Genomic DNA, 15,237 nt, shown 5'->3' on the forward strand with positions numbered 1-15,237 from the left:
TGCATCTCTACCATGAAGGTGTTTCCCAGTTCCTGAAGCACTGACCTATTTGTAATGCACACCACAAACACTTTTTGATGATTCTAGGAGACCTTAAGAGGTGGCAAAGGCGCTTGCCGCCAATCCCGAGAATGTGAATTCCACCCCAGAGCCCCACAAGGAGGAAGAAGATAGCCAATTCCTTCCTATTGTTCTCTGATCACACGCACATGAATATACAGATGTACATACATAATTTAAAATTATTATCAAAGACTTTTTTATGTGATAAATGTATGTTTTACCTCTTTAAATACTTTAAATTAATAATTATTTTATTATATGTACCTGGTGATTAAGCACATTTAATAATTGGTGATTTCACAAAAGGCATTGTTTGTCCAATAGGTGTACATATTTTTTGAAAGAATAAAACAGAATTACAAGGGGCTGGAAAGATGGCTTGGTGGTTAAGAGCACTGACTGCTCTTCCAGAGGTCCTGAGTTCAAATCCCAGCAACCACATGGTGGCTCACAACCATCTGTAATGAGATCTAATGCCCTCTTCTGGTGTATTTGAAAACAGATACAGTGTACTTCTATATAATAAATAAATAAATAAATAAATAAATAAATAAATAAATAAATAAATAAATTTTAGAAAACAGAATTACCATGAAATGTGTAAATCTATGGTTTGTTTTTTTTTTTTTAAAGCTGTTGCAGGGGCTTTAGAGATGTCTCAGCAATTAAGAGCACTGACTGCTCTTGCAAAGAATCAGTTCAATTCGCAGCGTTTACATGGCCCCTTACAACCACTGGTCAGTAAGATTCCAGGGTTTCAGGGGATTTTGTTAGGTGTTATTTGGCTCTTGGAAGGATCGCTGTCAGTCCAGATGAGAAAGTTTTATTTAAATTATGTATGTATGTTTTTACTGATTGCGCATATTGTAGGTATTTTTAGGTAGACAGCTCCAGTGGATAACTCCACACCCATTTCCTGTAGGTAGCTTTGGGCAGGGAGACAGAGGCAGGACCTTTAGCATTCCAGAGAAAGGATCAAGGGAGGAGGAAGAGGAGATTCTGCCAGGCCTAGGGTGTAGGAGATGGACAGTACTGGAAAGGTGCAGGAGGGAGAGACCGCTGACACGTAGGTGCGGGGGAAAGCAGCCCCAGGAGGGCTGTACAGCAGGGTCCATGGCAGCAAAGATAAAATATAGATTCAGTAAGTGTTAACTCAGAATATCAGAGGAGAGTGTGTGTTAGCCAAAGAGAGTTTGGAAGTGACCACCAACTACTGAGCTGTTTAAGGTGTTTTAAATATAAGGCTGCGTGTGTGAGTCTTTCATTAATGAATCCAGAGCACACGCACGCACCCTCTGGAGAGTTTAGAGCAGATTAACACACTACTGCTTCATAAATGCTGGAGGTCACAAAACAAAGAAGAAACACAAATATACAGTAGGAGAGATACTTGTAGGGGAAGGCCGTTGGTATGTAGGAGATCAGAAAGAAAGTGGGTTTTCTTTGTGACCTGAATTAGTAATCAAAACTTGAAAATGCTAAAATTTCCAGGAGGAAAATGGTTGAATAAATTATACTTCATTTAAACCATGAAAGAGTGTTTTTCTTTTCAAAACAGGATTTCTCTGTGTAGTCCTGGTTGTCTGGCCTGAAACAGAGACCTGCCTGCCACTGCCTCTTGAAGGCTAGGATTAAAGGCATGTGCTACCACCATTTTAAATGCTGGCCAGTATTTTAAATGCCCATGAATGTCTTTATTAAAAGAAAAGTAAATTTCAGAATAATACATATGACATGATTCCAGTATTTTGTTTTGTTTTTTTTCCCTTGTTTCAGGGACTAAAGGAAAGGATGTTATAACACACCACACACACACACACACACACACACACACACACACACACCCAGAGAGAGAGAGAGAGAGAGAGAGAGAGAGAGAGAGAGAGAATGTTTTGAGACTGAGTATCACTTTGTACTTCAGGCTAGCCTAAAACTCAATCTCTTAAAATAATAATAATAGTAATAGTAATAGTAATAGTAATAGTAGTAGTAGTAATAATAATAATAATAATAATAATAATAATGGGCTGGAGAAATGGCTCAGAGGTTAAGAGCACTGACTACTCTTCCAGAAGTGTTGAGTTCAATTCCCAGCAACCACATGGTGGCTCACAACCATCTGTAATGGGATCCAGTGTCCTCTTCTGGTGTGTCTGAAGACAGCTACAGTGGACTCGCTCATATTAAATAAATAAATCTTTAAATAAATAAATAAATAAATAAATAAATAAATAAATAAATAAATAAATAAAAGGACCAGTCTATAGTTGAAGTCATCCAAGAGAACTCTTGGATGTGACCGTGATAAGGATGCTGAAGTCAGATCTCCACAGTTGGTGGCTTCTGGTAGGGAGTGTCAGAGGGGAACAACTCCCTTCTATTTAAGGAGCAGGCTACTGAGAGTTTGACCATTCTCCAGTGAGTATATAAATAACACAAATTGGACTTTTAAAAAATTATTTATTTATTTTATGTACATGAGTGTTCTATTTGCATGTTAATCTGCATGCCAGAAGACCGAGATGGGCCACCAACAGCAGGCCAAAGAAACAACAGCATCCAAGTGCACCCTGGTGAACCAACGGCCCTGTTTGGTTCCTACAGGAGCAGGAATGACTCAAAGGCAGCCTTATCACCAAACCGTTCACCCAGGTGTGGACAACAACCGTGACAGCCACATCACTAGGTACCTCAACAACCGGGAGGCAGATCCACCAAAGAGTCACCCCACCCCCTCCACCCCCAACTGCTATTTGTCAACTGCATAACTCCAGGGAAAGGCTCTGTAAGTCTTGAAACTTCCTTGGGAGCTCTTGAGCCTTTCTTGTAATTTTTGCGAACCCTCTTCCCTGCTCGAGATAATATTTCAGCCCAGAAGAAATAGCCATCACCCTTCAACCTTTACCTACATCCTTGCCACCCGTCTCCTGAAATATTTCCTGAGCTTTGGATGAGGGAGTTATTTTCTTCCATTGATGACCAAGGATTCAGTTACTCTGCCTCAGCGACAGTCACATTCTCAGTGCTTGCCCACTTATGAGTCTTCTTAGTAATCGCCGCCCACTTCAAAAGGAAGCCCCCTTATCCAAGGTAGCTAAGAACAACAATTTGGAGGAATAAATGCAAGTGCTTAAGGGGCTGGAGAGATGCTCGGCAGTTAAGAGCATGCACCGCTCTGGCAGAGGACCCAAGTTCAGTTCCCAGCGCCCTTGTCAGGCAGCTCATTACTACCCGTAACTGTGCCTCCAGGTGATCTGATGCCCTCTTCTCACTTCCTCAGCCGTGCTCGCGCCTGGGCCATGCTCTTAGCTGCTATCCCTGCCACGGCAGCCACATCGCCACTGTTTTGTTTTGTTTTTTTTAAATCTTTCTTTAACGTGTGTTTTAGTTACTGTTCTACTGATCTGAAGAGACAGCATGACTAAGGCAGCTATGATTAAAAAAAAACAACAACATTTAATTGGTGGTTTGCCTCCAGATTCAGAGGGTTAATTATCGTCATGGTAGGCAGTATGACAGCGGGCAGGAAACCATGGTGCTAGAACAGTAGCTGAAAGCTTTAAGTCCTAATCCCCATGGAGTTGGGATGGGGAGGGAGGGAGGGGGGATGGGGGGGAGGGAGGGAGGGACAGGAAGAGAGACAGAGACACAGACTGGGCCTGGTAGGTGCTTCTGAAACCTCAAAGCCCACCTGCAGTGACACACTTCCTCCAACAAAGCTACACCTCACCTAGGCACTTAGGTGTGCAAATATATGAACCTATGTGACCCGTGTTCATTCAAAGTCCCACAATGTGTATGGATGTTTTGCCTGAATGTATATCTGTGCACCATGTGCACGCCTAGAACTTGCAGGAACCAGAAGAGTGTGGTCGATCTCCTGGGACTGGAGTTAGAACTAGTTGTGAACTGCCGTGTGGGTGTTAGAAATAAAACCCAGGTCCTCTAGAAAAGCAGCTTGTGCTCTTAACCACTGAGCAATCTCTCCAACCCTGTACTCCCATTTCTGATAGGCTCCATGCTGGCACCATCTCCATCGGTTACATGTGGCTGTTATAAAGGCTCCCATCGAGGCAAACCATACCCACTCCCTGTATGCACTCTTACAGGAGATAAATAAAAACAGCATATTCTAATGGGGATTTTTTTTTTTTTGGCTCTTTTTTTCGGAGCTGGGGACCGAACCCAGGGCCTTGCGCTTCCTAGGCAAGCGCTCTACCACTGAGCTAAATCCCCAACCCCTCTGGTGGGGATTCTTAGTCACCTCTAAAAGCTCTACCTTATTCTCCTTACCCGTCTCCCACTCCTTCTTACGTCCTTTTGGTAGACTGCTGTTTGCATTTTGAACCCTCCATTGCTCCTAATCAGTGAACTTGACTTCTTGTCACGATTTTCCCCAGGAACTACAGCTAAAACCAAATCTTGCCACATTTGCTTTTGAGTGACTCAGACAGGCCCCATTAACTGTTTTCTGCCCCCTCTCTTTCCTCATTCTCCTCTGGATTCTTTAGCACTTCAGGAGCCCAAAATAATCTCTGGTCTAAACCTTTCAGATCTGATGCAGGTTCTCCTACCCTAACAGATCAAGTCCCACTATGGGCCTGGCAAAAAAATCTCAATTTCCAAGGTTCTTGCTGAATTATTTTTCAGCTGAAGAGCTGTGAATGTAGGACCAATCTGGCCTGGTGAACTGCATAGCAAATGCGCTCGCTCTCTCTCTCTCTCTCTCTCTCTCTCTCTCTCTCTCTCTCTCTCTCTCTCTCTGTCTCTCTCTCTCTCTCACTAGCTCAATTTCCTTAGCAATGCCTGCCCTTCCTCTATTGCCTCCTGGTCCCTGGTACTCATGGTAGCCACTGTCAAGGACAACTGTCTCCCGTGATTTGTATGAGCCAGCCTATCAAGAACTGATTTCCCTCATGTGGCTTCAGGTTATACAGCTCTTGCTTCGAGGAGGAATGAGTAGTTTTGTTTCTCAGTTTCTCTTCTTTCACAAGACTCAGACTGATCCCACCCATCCTGATGTCTCACTGCCTCACAGCCAGGTTGTAAAAGGCTCTTTCAATTCTTCTTTGAAAGTCTTTCACAATTCAAGAAGTACAGAGACAGTGTTCTCTGATACTCATAGTTTCCTCTATTCGGCCATTATTAAGGCTTCAGACTGTATGTTGAACCATGGATTTCCCTTCCCTTTGTATTAAACGTCAGACTTCAGGTATTTATTTTCTTGTCTACCTCCGTTCTGTCTGATTCCACGTTGGGTCCTAGGGAGAGCTCTGGAGAACAGATATGGTTTCTAATGTCTTTTCCCTTGTTCTCCAAGCTGCATCTCCATCTCATTTTTCCCTTTTCTTGCTAAGTCAGGTACCGATGTGGAGAAAAGCACACATGTGTCTTTTCCCTGTTGTCATTCATCCTTTAAATGGTCACTTCTTTCTAGACAACCAACTCACCCCCAGCTGCCTGTCACATCACCCACAGCAGAAGCTATTCCATGCATGCCTCCATAGTTTTATTATTGGGTTCCATATGATACTACCCAAGACTGCAATGTATTTTTTAATCCATCAGCTGCTTGGAGGCCTCTCTGTGTCAGTCAGGGTTTCTGTTGAGTTGACAAACACCATAACCAAAAGCAACTCAAGGGGAAGGGATCTGTTTTATCTTACAACTCTCAAGTCATACTCTATCAGCAGGGTAATGCAGGGCAGGAACCTGGAGGCAGGAGCTGAAGCAGAAGCCGTGGAGACATGTTGTGTATGGTTCTCATATAACCCAGGAACACTTTTCCAAGAGTGTCACCACTCACAGTGAGCTAATCCCTTTGTTATCAATTGTTAACAAAAAACAAACAAACAAACAAAAACAAAAAAACCCTGACATAAGGCAGTCTGACAACTCTAGACTTGTGTCAAATTAACAACAACAACAACAACAACAACAACATCAACAGCAACAAACATCAACCAGCACAAATCACACAGTCTACGGTAAGCACTATGTATCAGGGAGGCACGTTACCCTATACCACATAAGAGCCATTATGGAAGCACGGATACACCACCTTCTGATGTCTCAGCCTCAGTGGCTTGTTTTATCATTCAGAGCAGGGACCATAAAGCTGCTCCTCTCAAATGCATCTGTGGTTCTTTCAAACCCTGTTTGGTCTTTGAGAGTGCTGTGTTTCTTTCCTGGGAAGAAGACATGAACGAAAGTCTATTCATGTTTAGTGAGGACACCGATGACAGACCAAAGGAACAATTTCACTCAAGTCTACTTTAGTGAACCCACAAATGTACAGGGGTTTCTTCTACAAACACAAGTGAAGGTTGACTTAAAGGCTGAGTGACTGCAAGGCAGCTGCATCACCAAGCAACTCCCTCAGCCTAGGTGACAACTTGCGAAAGCTGCGTCCAGACAGCCCTGCAGTCTCCTCTCTCCAGCAACTGTTTAGCTCGTCGAACATCAGAGAGGGGTCCTGAGATTTTCATAGCTTTCTTACCAATTCATGCCCCTCCACACCCACTGGGAGACAGTTCTCTGTGCTGTCCTGAAACTCAACATTGTAGACCAGACAGGTCTCAAATTCACAGAGATCTGCCTGCCTCTGCTGCGATTAAGTGTGTACACAACCATTAACCTGGAAATTTTTGAAATTTAAAAAAGATATATCTGTCCCTTTATTTGTGTATGTCTATGTTCATGCGTGTGAGTTTGAACATGTGAATTCAAATGCATGTGAATTGCAGCCAGGACACAGAGTGCTCTCCTCCATTGTTCTCTATCTAATCACTTAGAGTCAAGTTTTCTCCCTGAATCCGGGATTTTTCCCAGCTAGGCTGGAAGCCAGTGAGTCCCAAGACCTTCCTATCTCTACCAACTTCTCAGAGCTGGGATTACAGGCTTGAGCAAGAAGCCTCTCTTGTTATATGGGTGCATGGATCTGAACACGGCAAGAGCTCCAATTTGCTGTCTCTAGCCCCTGAGTTCTTCAAACTTGCTTGTGAGTTTTGTGAGTCTCATCCTCATTTCCCTCCAGGAGGAAATGTTGCCATCCAGAAACACTCTGCCTTACCTCAATCTACAGCCTATATAGGTCTCTGAAGTCTCAGTCTTAGCCATCTGACTGGCCCTGCCTCCCAAGTGCTAGGATCAAAGGGTTGTGCCACCACTGTACAGCATCTTAGACTTAATTTTTTACACTGGAATTCCCTTTTTGTTTCTGATATTGTGGCTTTAAAGGATCTATTTCTCTTACAAAAATAAAATCTTAGTTGAATGAGCCCGATAAGAGGCATCTCTGTCCCATGTAGTTATTCCAGGATCCAAATTCCTTCCATTACGTTATCCTAATGCCTGCCAGTTCCTTGTCAGAGGATGACTAGAATATATTTCATTGGGTAATTGATGGCCGATGAAGAAAATAAGAGGCGATGTCTTAAAGCCTAAAGCAGTATGTCAGTTTGTCTCCAACTTCATCCTCGAAAATTAAATCACATGGTCAAGGGTAGGCGAGATGGCTCAGCACTTGTGGCTCTTGAAGCAAGACCCATATTTGGTGTTTCATAACGGCTTTTAACTCCAGTTCGGAGTGGGGGGTGAGGGATCTGACCTCCGCAAGCAGCTATACACATATAGTGCATATACACTCAGACACAAATACAATCATATAAAAATAGGACAGGCATGGTGGTGCACATCTTTAATCCCAGCTTTTTGGATAAGAGGCAGAGGCAGGGTAATTTAGAAGAGTTTGACGTCAGCCTGATCTACGTAGAGAGCTCCAGGCCAGCCAAGGTATATATTAAGACCCTGTCTCAATAAAATATAAATCCCGGGGGTTGGGGATTTGGCTCAGTGGTAGAGCGCTTGCCTAGGAAGCGCAAGGCCCTGGGTTCGGTCCCCAGCTCCGAAAAAAAGAAATTAAAAAAAAAAAAAATCCCGGAGTACTGGGATTAAAGGCATGCGCTACCACACCCCAAAAGTAGCTCATCTTTGTTACTAGTTTTTGAGCGTTTGCCGAAGGTGAATATTAGACGTTCCTTGGAGGCAGAACGTCTAAACACAGAGCATGTCAATGTTTATAAAGTGATGCGCTTCACTTCGAGAGCGCTGTGACATTCTGACGGATACACAACGATCCAATCAACTCTCAGAAAACATTAAGCGACCTGTTAGGGATGGATTTAAAAGGCAGAAAGACCCTACAATTGCAAGGAAAAGATACTGACGTAAGCCGGGGAACGCCGGGAGACGGCGTCACCCATCCCTGACGTACTTCCGGCGCGACATTTTCCCTCCACGCCTGGACTGGGCTGTGGGGGAGGGAGGCGGTTAGTGGGCTTTAGCGCCTTTCCCGACGGCGGTAGATTTGAAGCGCTTCGGAGGACCGGGCCCGGAGAAGAGAAGCCCGTGGCGGTGCAGGTGAGGGACGCGGAGGCGTCCGTCGGCGTGGCGTCATTTTCTGCAGACCTTGGGTACGAGAGCGGGAAGGGCCCAGGGCGAGGGGCGGAGCCGAAGCGGGTGGCTGGGCCGAGGTAACCGTCTTTCCGACGAGGTCTCTGAGCTATTCGCGCTCGGAAGGGTGGCCCCGGGGACCGCGGAGCGGCCTGTGGCACCGTAGGGGCTAGGCAGCTTGCAGCCGAGTCCCGGGGCGCAGGAAGCAGATCTTCCTCTCCAACCCCCGCCCTCCCTGCTCGGCGCACACCTCCTCCCTGACGCATTTTGCCGCACAAGCTGTAATATGGCGGCAGCGACAGCGGCCTCGGCTCTCGGGAGCTAGGTTCTTTTGGATGCTTCCAAACCGAGAGACTGAGCGCTGCAACGTGGTAGGTGGGACGTTTGGTTGGGGAAGGGGGAGGCGCAGCGCGAGGGCCTGTCAGGTTAGGGTTAGGGAGGGACGGGCTCAGAGCCAGAATCACCGGGAATAAAACGACAACGAGCTGTCCTCCTCCGACCTTTTCCACTGGTAGGACAGCGGCTGTCCTGCATACACCTAAGTGACACAGGCCCCTGATGTTAAGGATACTTCTAAAACTCAAGTGTGAGATGTGAATCTTAGGTCTCTAGAAGTTTTCCCGTGTTCCTGTGCAACTGGAAGCGGCCGGGCCTTTGGGGAGGATTCCGCTTAGGAGAAGATGGTTTCTGAACCGGGTTCGCCTTTAGGAGAAACGTACTGATTTGTTCCGTATTTACTGTGATGTCGAACAAAGTCAACCTTACCCGGCAAAAATATCCAGAAGTACTACCTTGTGCGCTCGGTTTGATTTCTTAACAGGAGTACATTCCTTGGGCCATGAGACGCTCTCTTTTTTGTTTGTTTTTGATCACCAGTACATCTAAGAAGTAATAGAGTGTGGAGCTAAATCCAGAAAGAATAAGGTACATATTTGTGTTTGTGTCACTCCCATTGTATAAAGAATATGATTAGCAATTGCTATTTTGTAGCGGATACTGAGCAGTTTGCACAAATGTTTTTTATAAATTTTAAAAGATTGTCATAAAGTCCACGAATTGCACAGATAGTGGCTGCTTCTTTAATTTTTTTTTTAAACATACATAAAAGTGTAACTCCTCATCTGGTGTCACAATGCCTATAACTCCAGGCTGAGGAGAAAGGGTCACCAATCAAGGCCAGCCTGAACAACTTGATGAACAACAAAAACACCTTCTTAGGGACTCTACTCTTTAATTTTAATAATGTGGAGTGTAATTAGTCTTACAAGAGTTTACATTTCTCTGTTTTAAAGAAGCTAATTGCTTAACAGTTTCTTTAAGCGTCATTGAATTGATTGGATGGATTGTCCTGCTTGCTCCCTAAGTAGGTTGGAGTGTGTGTGTGTGTATCTTTCACTAAAATTGTATTTTTATTTCTATAGGCCAAAGTAGGGATCTTGAGATTTGCAGACAGTACTTTAGATGTTCAGAGAAGACTGCTATAATTGGACCTTTGCGTTTTACTGATAGGGAAAATTTTCTGGTTTGTTTTAGATCCTTGGTGTTCGTTGTTAGGGCAAATACTCTAACCACTGAGCATATTTCTAGTCCTTGTTCTCCACTTGTGTTTGTGTGTATGGATTCAAGACCTCCTCACAACTGTGGGGCAAGTGCTAGATCAGGGGACCACAAACCCCTAACTTTTCAGAATACCTGTTAAACGTTGTGTTCCCCCAGCTCAGTCTGTGTATATCACCAGCAGTTTGTGTATATCAGAAACACTGAAGAAAAAGGTTCTGTTTGGAAGACCATAGGTGTCTTTTCTGACAACTCAAAATGTTGGCTTGTTTTACTTAATTCATCAGCAATGTACACATTTGTAAATGCATGCAAATGTTTTAATTAGTTAATTCCACTTCTTACTTGATCCCTGTGCATACTTTAAGAGTGAGCTGATGATGAAACTAGTTTGAATGTTAAAGTGCCTCCCCAGCAGGTAATTTTTTTTGAAGGAGGGATATATTTTTGCCCAGTTTTGGAGGTCTCAATCTGTGGTTGGCCTGTTCTTTAGGCATTGCATGGTGGGAACACACAATAGAGCAAAATGTTTTCCTTGTGGAGTCCAGGAAGCAGAGGATGGAGGGAGAGGGCTGTCCCAATACTACCTTCAAGAACTCACCTAGTGAATCAGCTTCATTCCATTAGTCCCCATCTCCTAAAAGATTCACCATCTCCTAGGAGTGCCAAAGATTGGCAACCAGGCCTTTTACATACTGTCTTTGGGGGCGGGGGCAATTAATGTCTAAACTTCAAGAGAGTGTCTTCTAGACCAGACAGGGAAGATGAATACAAAGCAAATCTCAAGACTTGCTTAATGACAAACATCAATTGGCATCCCATTATGGATTGGGAAATTTCCCGAAGACCCTAACCTTAGATGAAGAGTTAGTTGATGGCTGCTGAGAATGGGAAGATTTTTAAGTTCTTTTCAGAGATGAAAGCCTGATAGGTTATTCAGTCTCAAATAGTCCTAAAACACATGCACATATAAGCAACATTAAATGGAAACAGTAGGTTGTGTATGTAGGTATAAAACAGAGGTCATCAATTTAAGAAGACTTTTTGGGAGGATGCAGGAGAGGAGGGTTAGAAGCAATTTAAATATAATACTCATGTATGGAATTCTCAAATTTTTAATTAAATTTTTTTTTAAAAACTCCAAATATAACAAAGGTTCCCTTCTCTTTGTGTAGAAAACTTAGTCTTCCTTGGTAGTAATATTAGAAGTAATATAGAAGGTTGAAAAGTATCTCATTTACCACTAAGTTTGAGGATCTGAATTCTATCCCTGGAAGCCACATAGTAGAAGGAGAAAACTAGTTCCTCTAAGTTGTCCTACACACATGTGCATTATACATGCCTCCCCCTCCTAAGAATAAATGTAAAAAAATTTTTCAAAGGAATGTGGAAAACACACAATGGTGATGCTTGTATTATTAGATGTTAATGCTTTTGAAAACTGCTTACCAGTGTAGCTTTAATCAAGTTAGAATATTGGCTTTATGTTTATATGCACATATTTTCTTGTTTAGATTATATGTGCATTGAATGTTTCACCTACATGTATACATGTGAAGCACATGTGTACCTGATGATCTCGGAGGTCAGAAGAGTATGTCACATTTCCTGTGATTGGAGTTATAGATGATTGTGAACTACTTTGTGGGTTCTGGGAATTGAACCTGGTCCTCAGCAAGAGGGACAAGTGACCTTAATGGCTAAGTCAACTCACCAGTCCGTGTACATATTTTCAAAAATACCTTTATATATACTCTAAGAATAGGACAGTCTTTTCTAAAGATACTACAGTTTAAAAAATTGTTCAAGTTTTTAGTGAAACACAGTAAACTCATTTTAAATTTGAAAACATAAACCATTTCTAGATAATTATGTTGATGTACAGAATTTTTTCCAGGAATGACATTTTGTTTACATGTATCATATCACATTTAACATTTCTCATTTTAGATTGTCAAAGAATGCTGACAGCAGTTTGAGTATACCAATTTAAATGTAATGTTTTATGCAGTTAGGGCTTGTAGAACATGTTGGAATTCCTTTATTGGTAATAAATAGTTGCAATTCCTCAATTATAGTGTCTTTGAAAGTGAAATAACTGAAAAGAAAAGAGATAGTTGGGGCTAAAGAGGTGACTTGGAGGTTAAGAGCACTGGCTGCTCTTCCAAAGGTCCTGAGTTCAATTCTCAGCAAACACATGGTGGCTCACAACCATCTGTAATGGGATTTGTTGCCCTCTTCTGGCATGTAAATGTATGTGCAGATAGAGCACTTATACATAAATCTTTTGCTGAACTCTCTTTTCTTTTTTTTTTTTTCGGAGCTGGGGACCGAACCCAGGGCCTTGCGTTTTGCTAGGCAAGTGCTCTACCACTGAGCTAAATCCCCAACCCCCCATAAATCTTTTAAAAAGAAAGAAATTATATAATTTTTATATTTATGAAGTGCCATAATTCAAAAAAGTGAAGTACATATATAAAAAAGGTAATTTAAAGATCCAATATAGCTTTAATTAATTTAACTTACTTAAGTCCTGTACAAAAACTGTTATTACTTATCAACAGACCTATCAGATCAGATGCTGGATGTGCTATTACACTCCTTTAATCGAGTAGAGCCATGTGGATCTCTTCATTCTAGGCCAGACCAATTCCCAGGATCTCCAGGACTACATAAAAAGACCCTGTCTTGAAACAGCAACAACAAATACTAAATTTTTTAAAATAAGCCTATCTGATAAGAACATGTTATCTTTCTTTCAGGAGAGTCAATAATAACAATACCTCATGTGAAAAGCATACATATAGGGGAGAAAACAGCACAGGTTATAATAGGAAATACAAGTTCTATCTGGGTGTTCTGGTATACACTTGTTACACCAGCAGTTAGGATGTGGACGCAAGAGGATCAAGAGTTTAATGTCATTCTCAAGATACATAGTAAGTTAGATGGCAGCCCCGGTTTCATAAAATTATCTTTAAAAAATGAAAACAAAAAAGTAAAATCCAACAACAGAACACTGACTGCTTCAGACATATTGCATTAACAAGCATTCTTTCTATTTGATGAAGAAGTCCCTGGGGGTGTTGGCACTGTGCTTTGTGTAGAAGATAAAGTTTTAGAAGAGACCTATGACACAGGTCTATAATTCCAAATACTTGAAAAACTGAGACAGGAGGATGTTAAGTTCATGGTCCACTTAGAACACAGGGTGTGTTTAGGGCCATCTTTGACAATCATAGAAGACCTTGTTTTTTATTTGTTTGTTTGTTTGTTTGTTTGTTTTGTTTTTTAACAAAAAGCTAGAAAGATATTGAGTTGGTGGAATTTATAGATGAGTTTATAAATTTTTTTTTTTACCCAGGGAGGATCATTCAGCCTGGAGAGAGAAGTTTCTAGAGTACGATGGCTGAATTGAATCTTAAGGGACACATAGCCAGAGGAATTAGAAGGAGCAAAAAAGGAAAGAGTTGGTTGCCATTCTAATAATTTTAAAGAATCTACTGTCTGTTCCCTTAAGTGTTGAGACACAGTGTATTGCTGACTCTACTCTTTAATGTGATAAAGTCACTACATTACTACCTAATTACAAATACTCCACTTAATAATTAGTTGCTTATATACTTACCCTTTCCCCTTGGCATCTTAGGACCCATTAGGGTGAATATGAAAATCATTTTACGTATGAAACTGCAAAAATGAATTTCTGACCAGTCACTGATGTTCCTGAAACATTTGAAGAAGTTTAGCATTTTATGTTTATAAATATTACTACTTTAGTTGTTAATATGCAAAGTGATAATAAGCATTTAAAACAAGATTCTAATCATTCATAGAGGGTAGAATGAAATACAAATAGTAAAAGTTATAGTTGTTAGGATTTTGCGTGTATTTGTATAACTAGGGTTTTTTTTTATGTGTGAGCTTTTTTAGCTTTATTTCTTAATTTAAAAGTATTTTCATGCCAAACATCAGGCGGCAGCAGGAGGATGGAAAGTTCAAATTCAGCCTGAGCTACACTGGGAGCCTTGTCTCAAAAAAAGTAGTTCTATTATTAAAAAAAAAAAAAAAAAAATCAGTGTCACTCATTTCTGAGGAAGTCGAATAGGTAAATTGAGTTTATAACATCAAGTAGATGATAATGGTTTCAGTTCATAAGCAGTAATGGAAACAAGGTCAAACTAGAACATGCATTCCATCATTATAATGGGAGCAGCACATGCTGATGACTGTACAAAATGGGGCACTGTGCCAGGTGTAATTATTTCTCAAAAAAATTCAAATCTGGGATTTTATAATTATTAGCTATAGCTCATTCAGGCTATAATAAATTTGTGACAATCAAATATTCACAGATAATTAATCCCAAAAGATTTGATTATTTTCTGAGACAACTGGTGATGAATTTTTTCCCACTGAAATCAGTCTTGCTACAGAGCCCAGGTTCATTTTAGAAGATGACTCTCTGGAATGCCAGGAATACAGGATTGTATGGCCATTTTCTTGAAATTTTTATGGGCTTAAGTTTTTTTTAATTAAATTTTCTAAATCTTAGCAATGTAGTCTTGGAAATGCTCTTTTTCTTGGAAAAAATGAGAAATTGATTAAATGTTGGTCTTATTGTTTCAGAGTTTAGATATTATTAAGTAATATTTAAGAGTCTTAAATACAGAGGAAATATCCTATTTATGACTAGTAGCTGTTAAGTCTCTAGTAATAATTAGTAATAGCATCTTAGCAATTTTACTTATTTTAAAAATTATTATTTTATGTGTGGGTGCGTTTTGCTTGCATGTATGTGTATTCATGTGTGTGCAGTATCTGTAAAGGTCACAAGAGGACGACATTAGTGATACCCTGGAACTGGAGTAACAGGTGGCTGTAAGAGATGACTGGGTGCTGGGACTCAACCTTTGGTTTTCTTTTTTCTTTTTCTTTTTCTTTTTTTAAAGATTTATTTATTTTATGTATAGGAGTGCTCTATGTACATCTACATGCCAGAAGAGGGCATCAGATCCCCTGACAGATGGTTGTGAGCTACCATGTGGTTGCTGGGATTTGAACTCAGGACCTCTGAAAGAGCAGTCAGTGCTCTACACTGAGCCATCTCTCCAGCCCCAAACTTTGGTTTTCTTGACAAGCAGCTAATTGATCTTAACTGTT

The 15,237-nt window shown here is 41.3% G+C and overlaps 1 protein-coding gene across 19 annotated transcripts in view; it reads left to right on the plus strand.

The window, feature by feature from the left end:
• Positions 1-8,356: 8,356 nt before the first annotated feature.
• Ppig (peptidylprolyl isomerase G) overlaps positions 8,357-15,237 on the plus strand; it is a 31,248-nt gene continuing 24,367 nt past the window's right edge. For 2 of the 19 annotated variants that reach the window (XM_087654689.1, XM_087654696.1), the window contains exons 1-2: positions 8,368-8,537; positions 9,338-9,441. The gene's annotated coding sequence lies outside the window, so the exon portion shown is untranslated. 19 annotated transcript variants of the gene reach the window in all.

Source organism: Rattus norvegicus, chromosome 3 (genome assembly GCF_021556685.1).
Source record: "Rattus norvegicus strain SHRSP/BbbUtx chromosome 3, alternate assembly SHRSP_T2T, whole genome shotgun sequence".
NCBI lineage: Eukaryota > Metazoa > Chordata > Mammalia > Rodentia > Muridae > Rattus > Rattus norvegicus.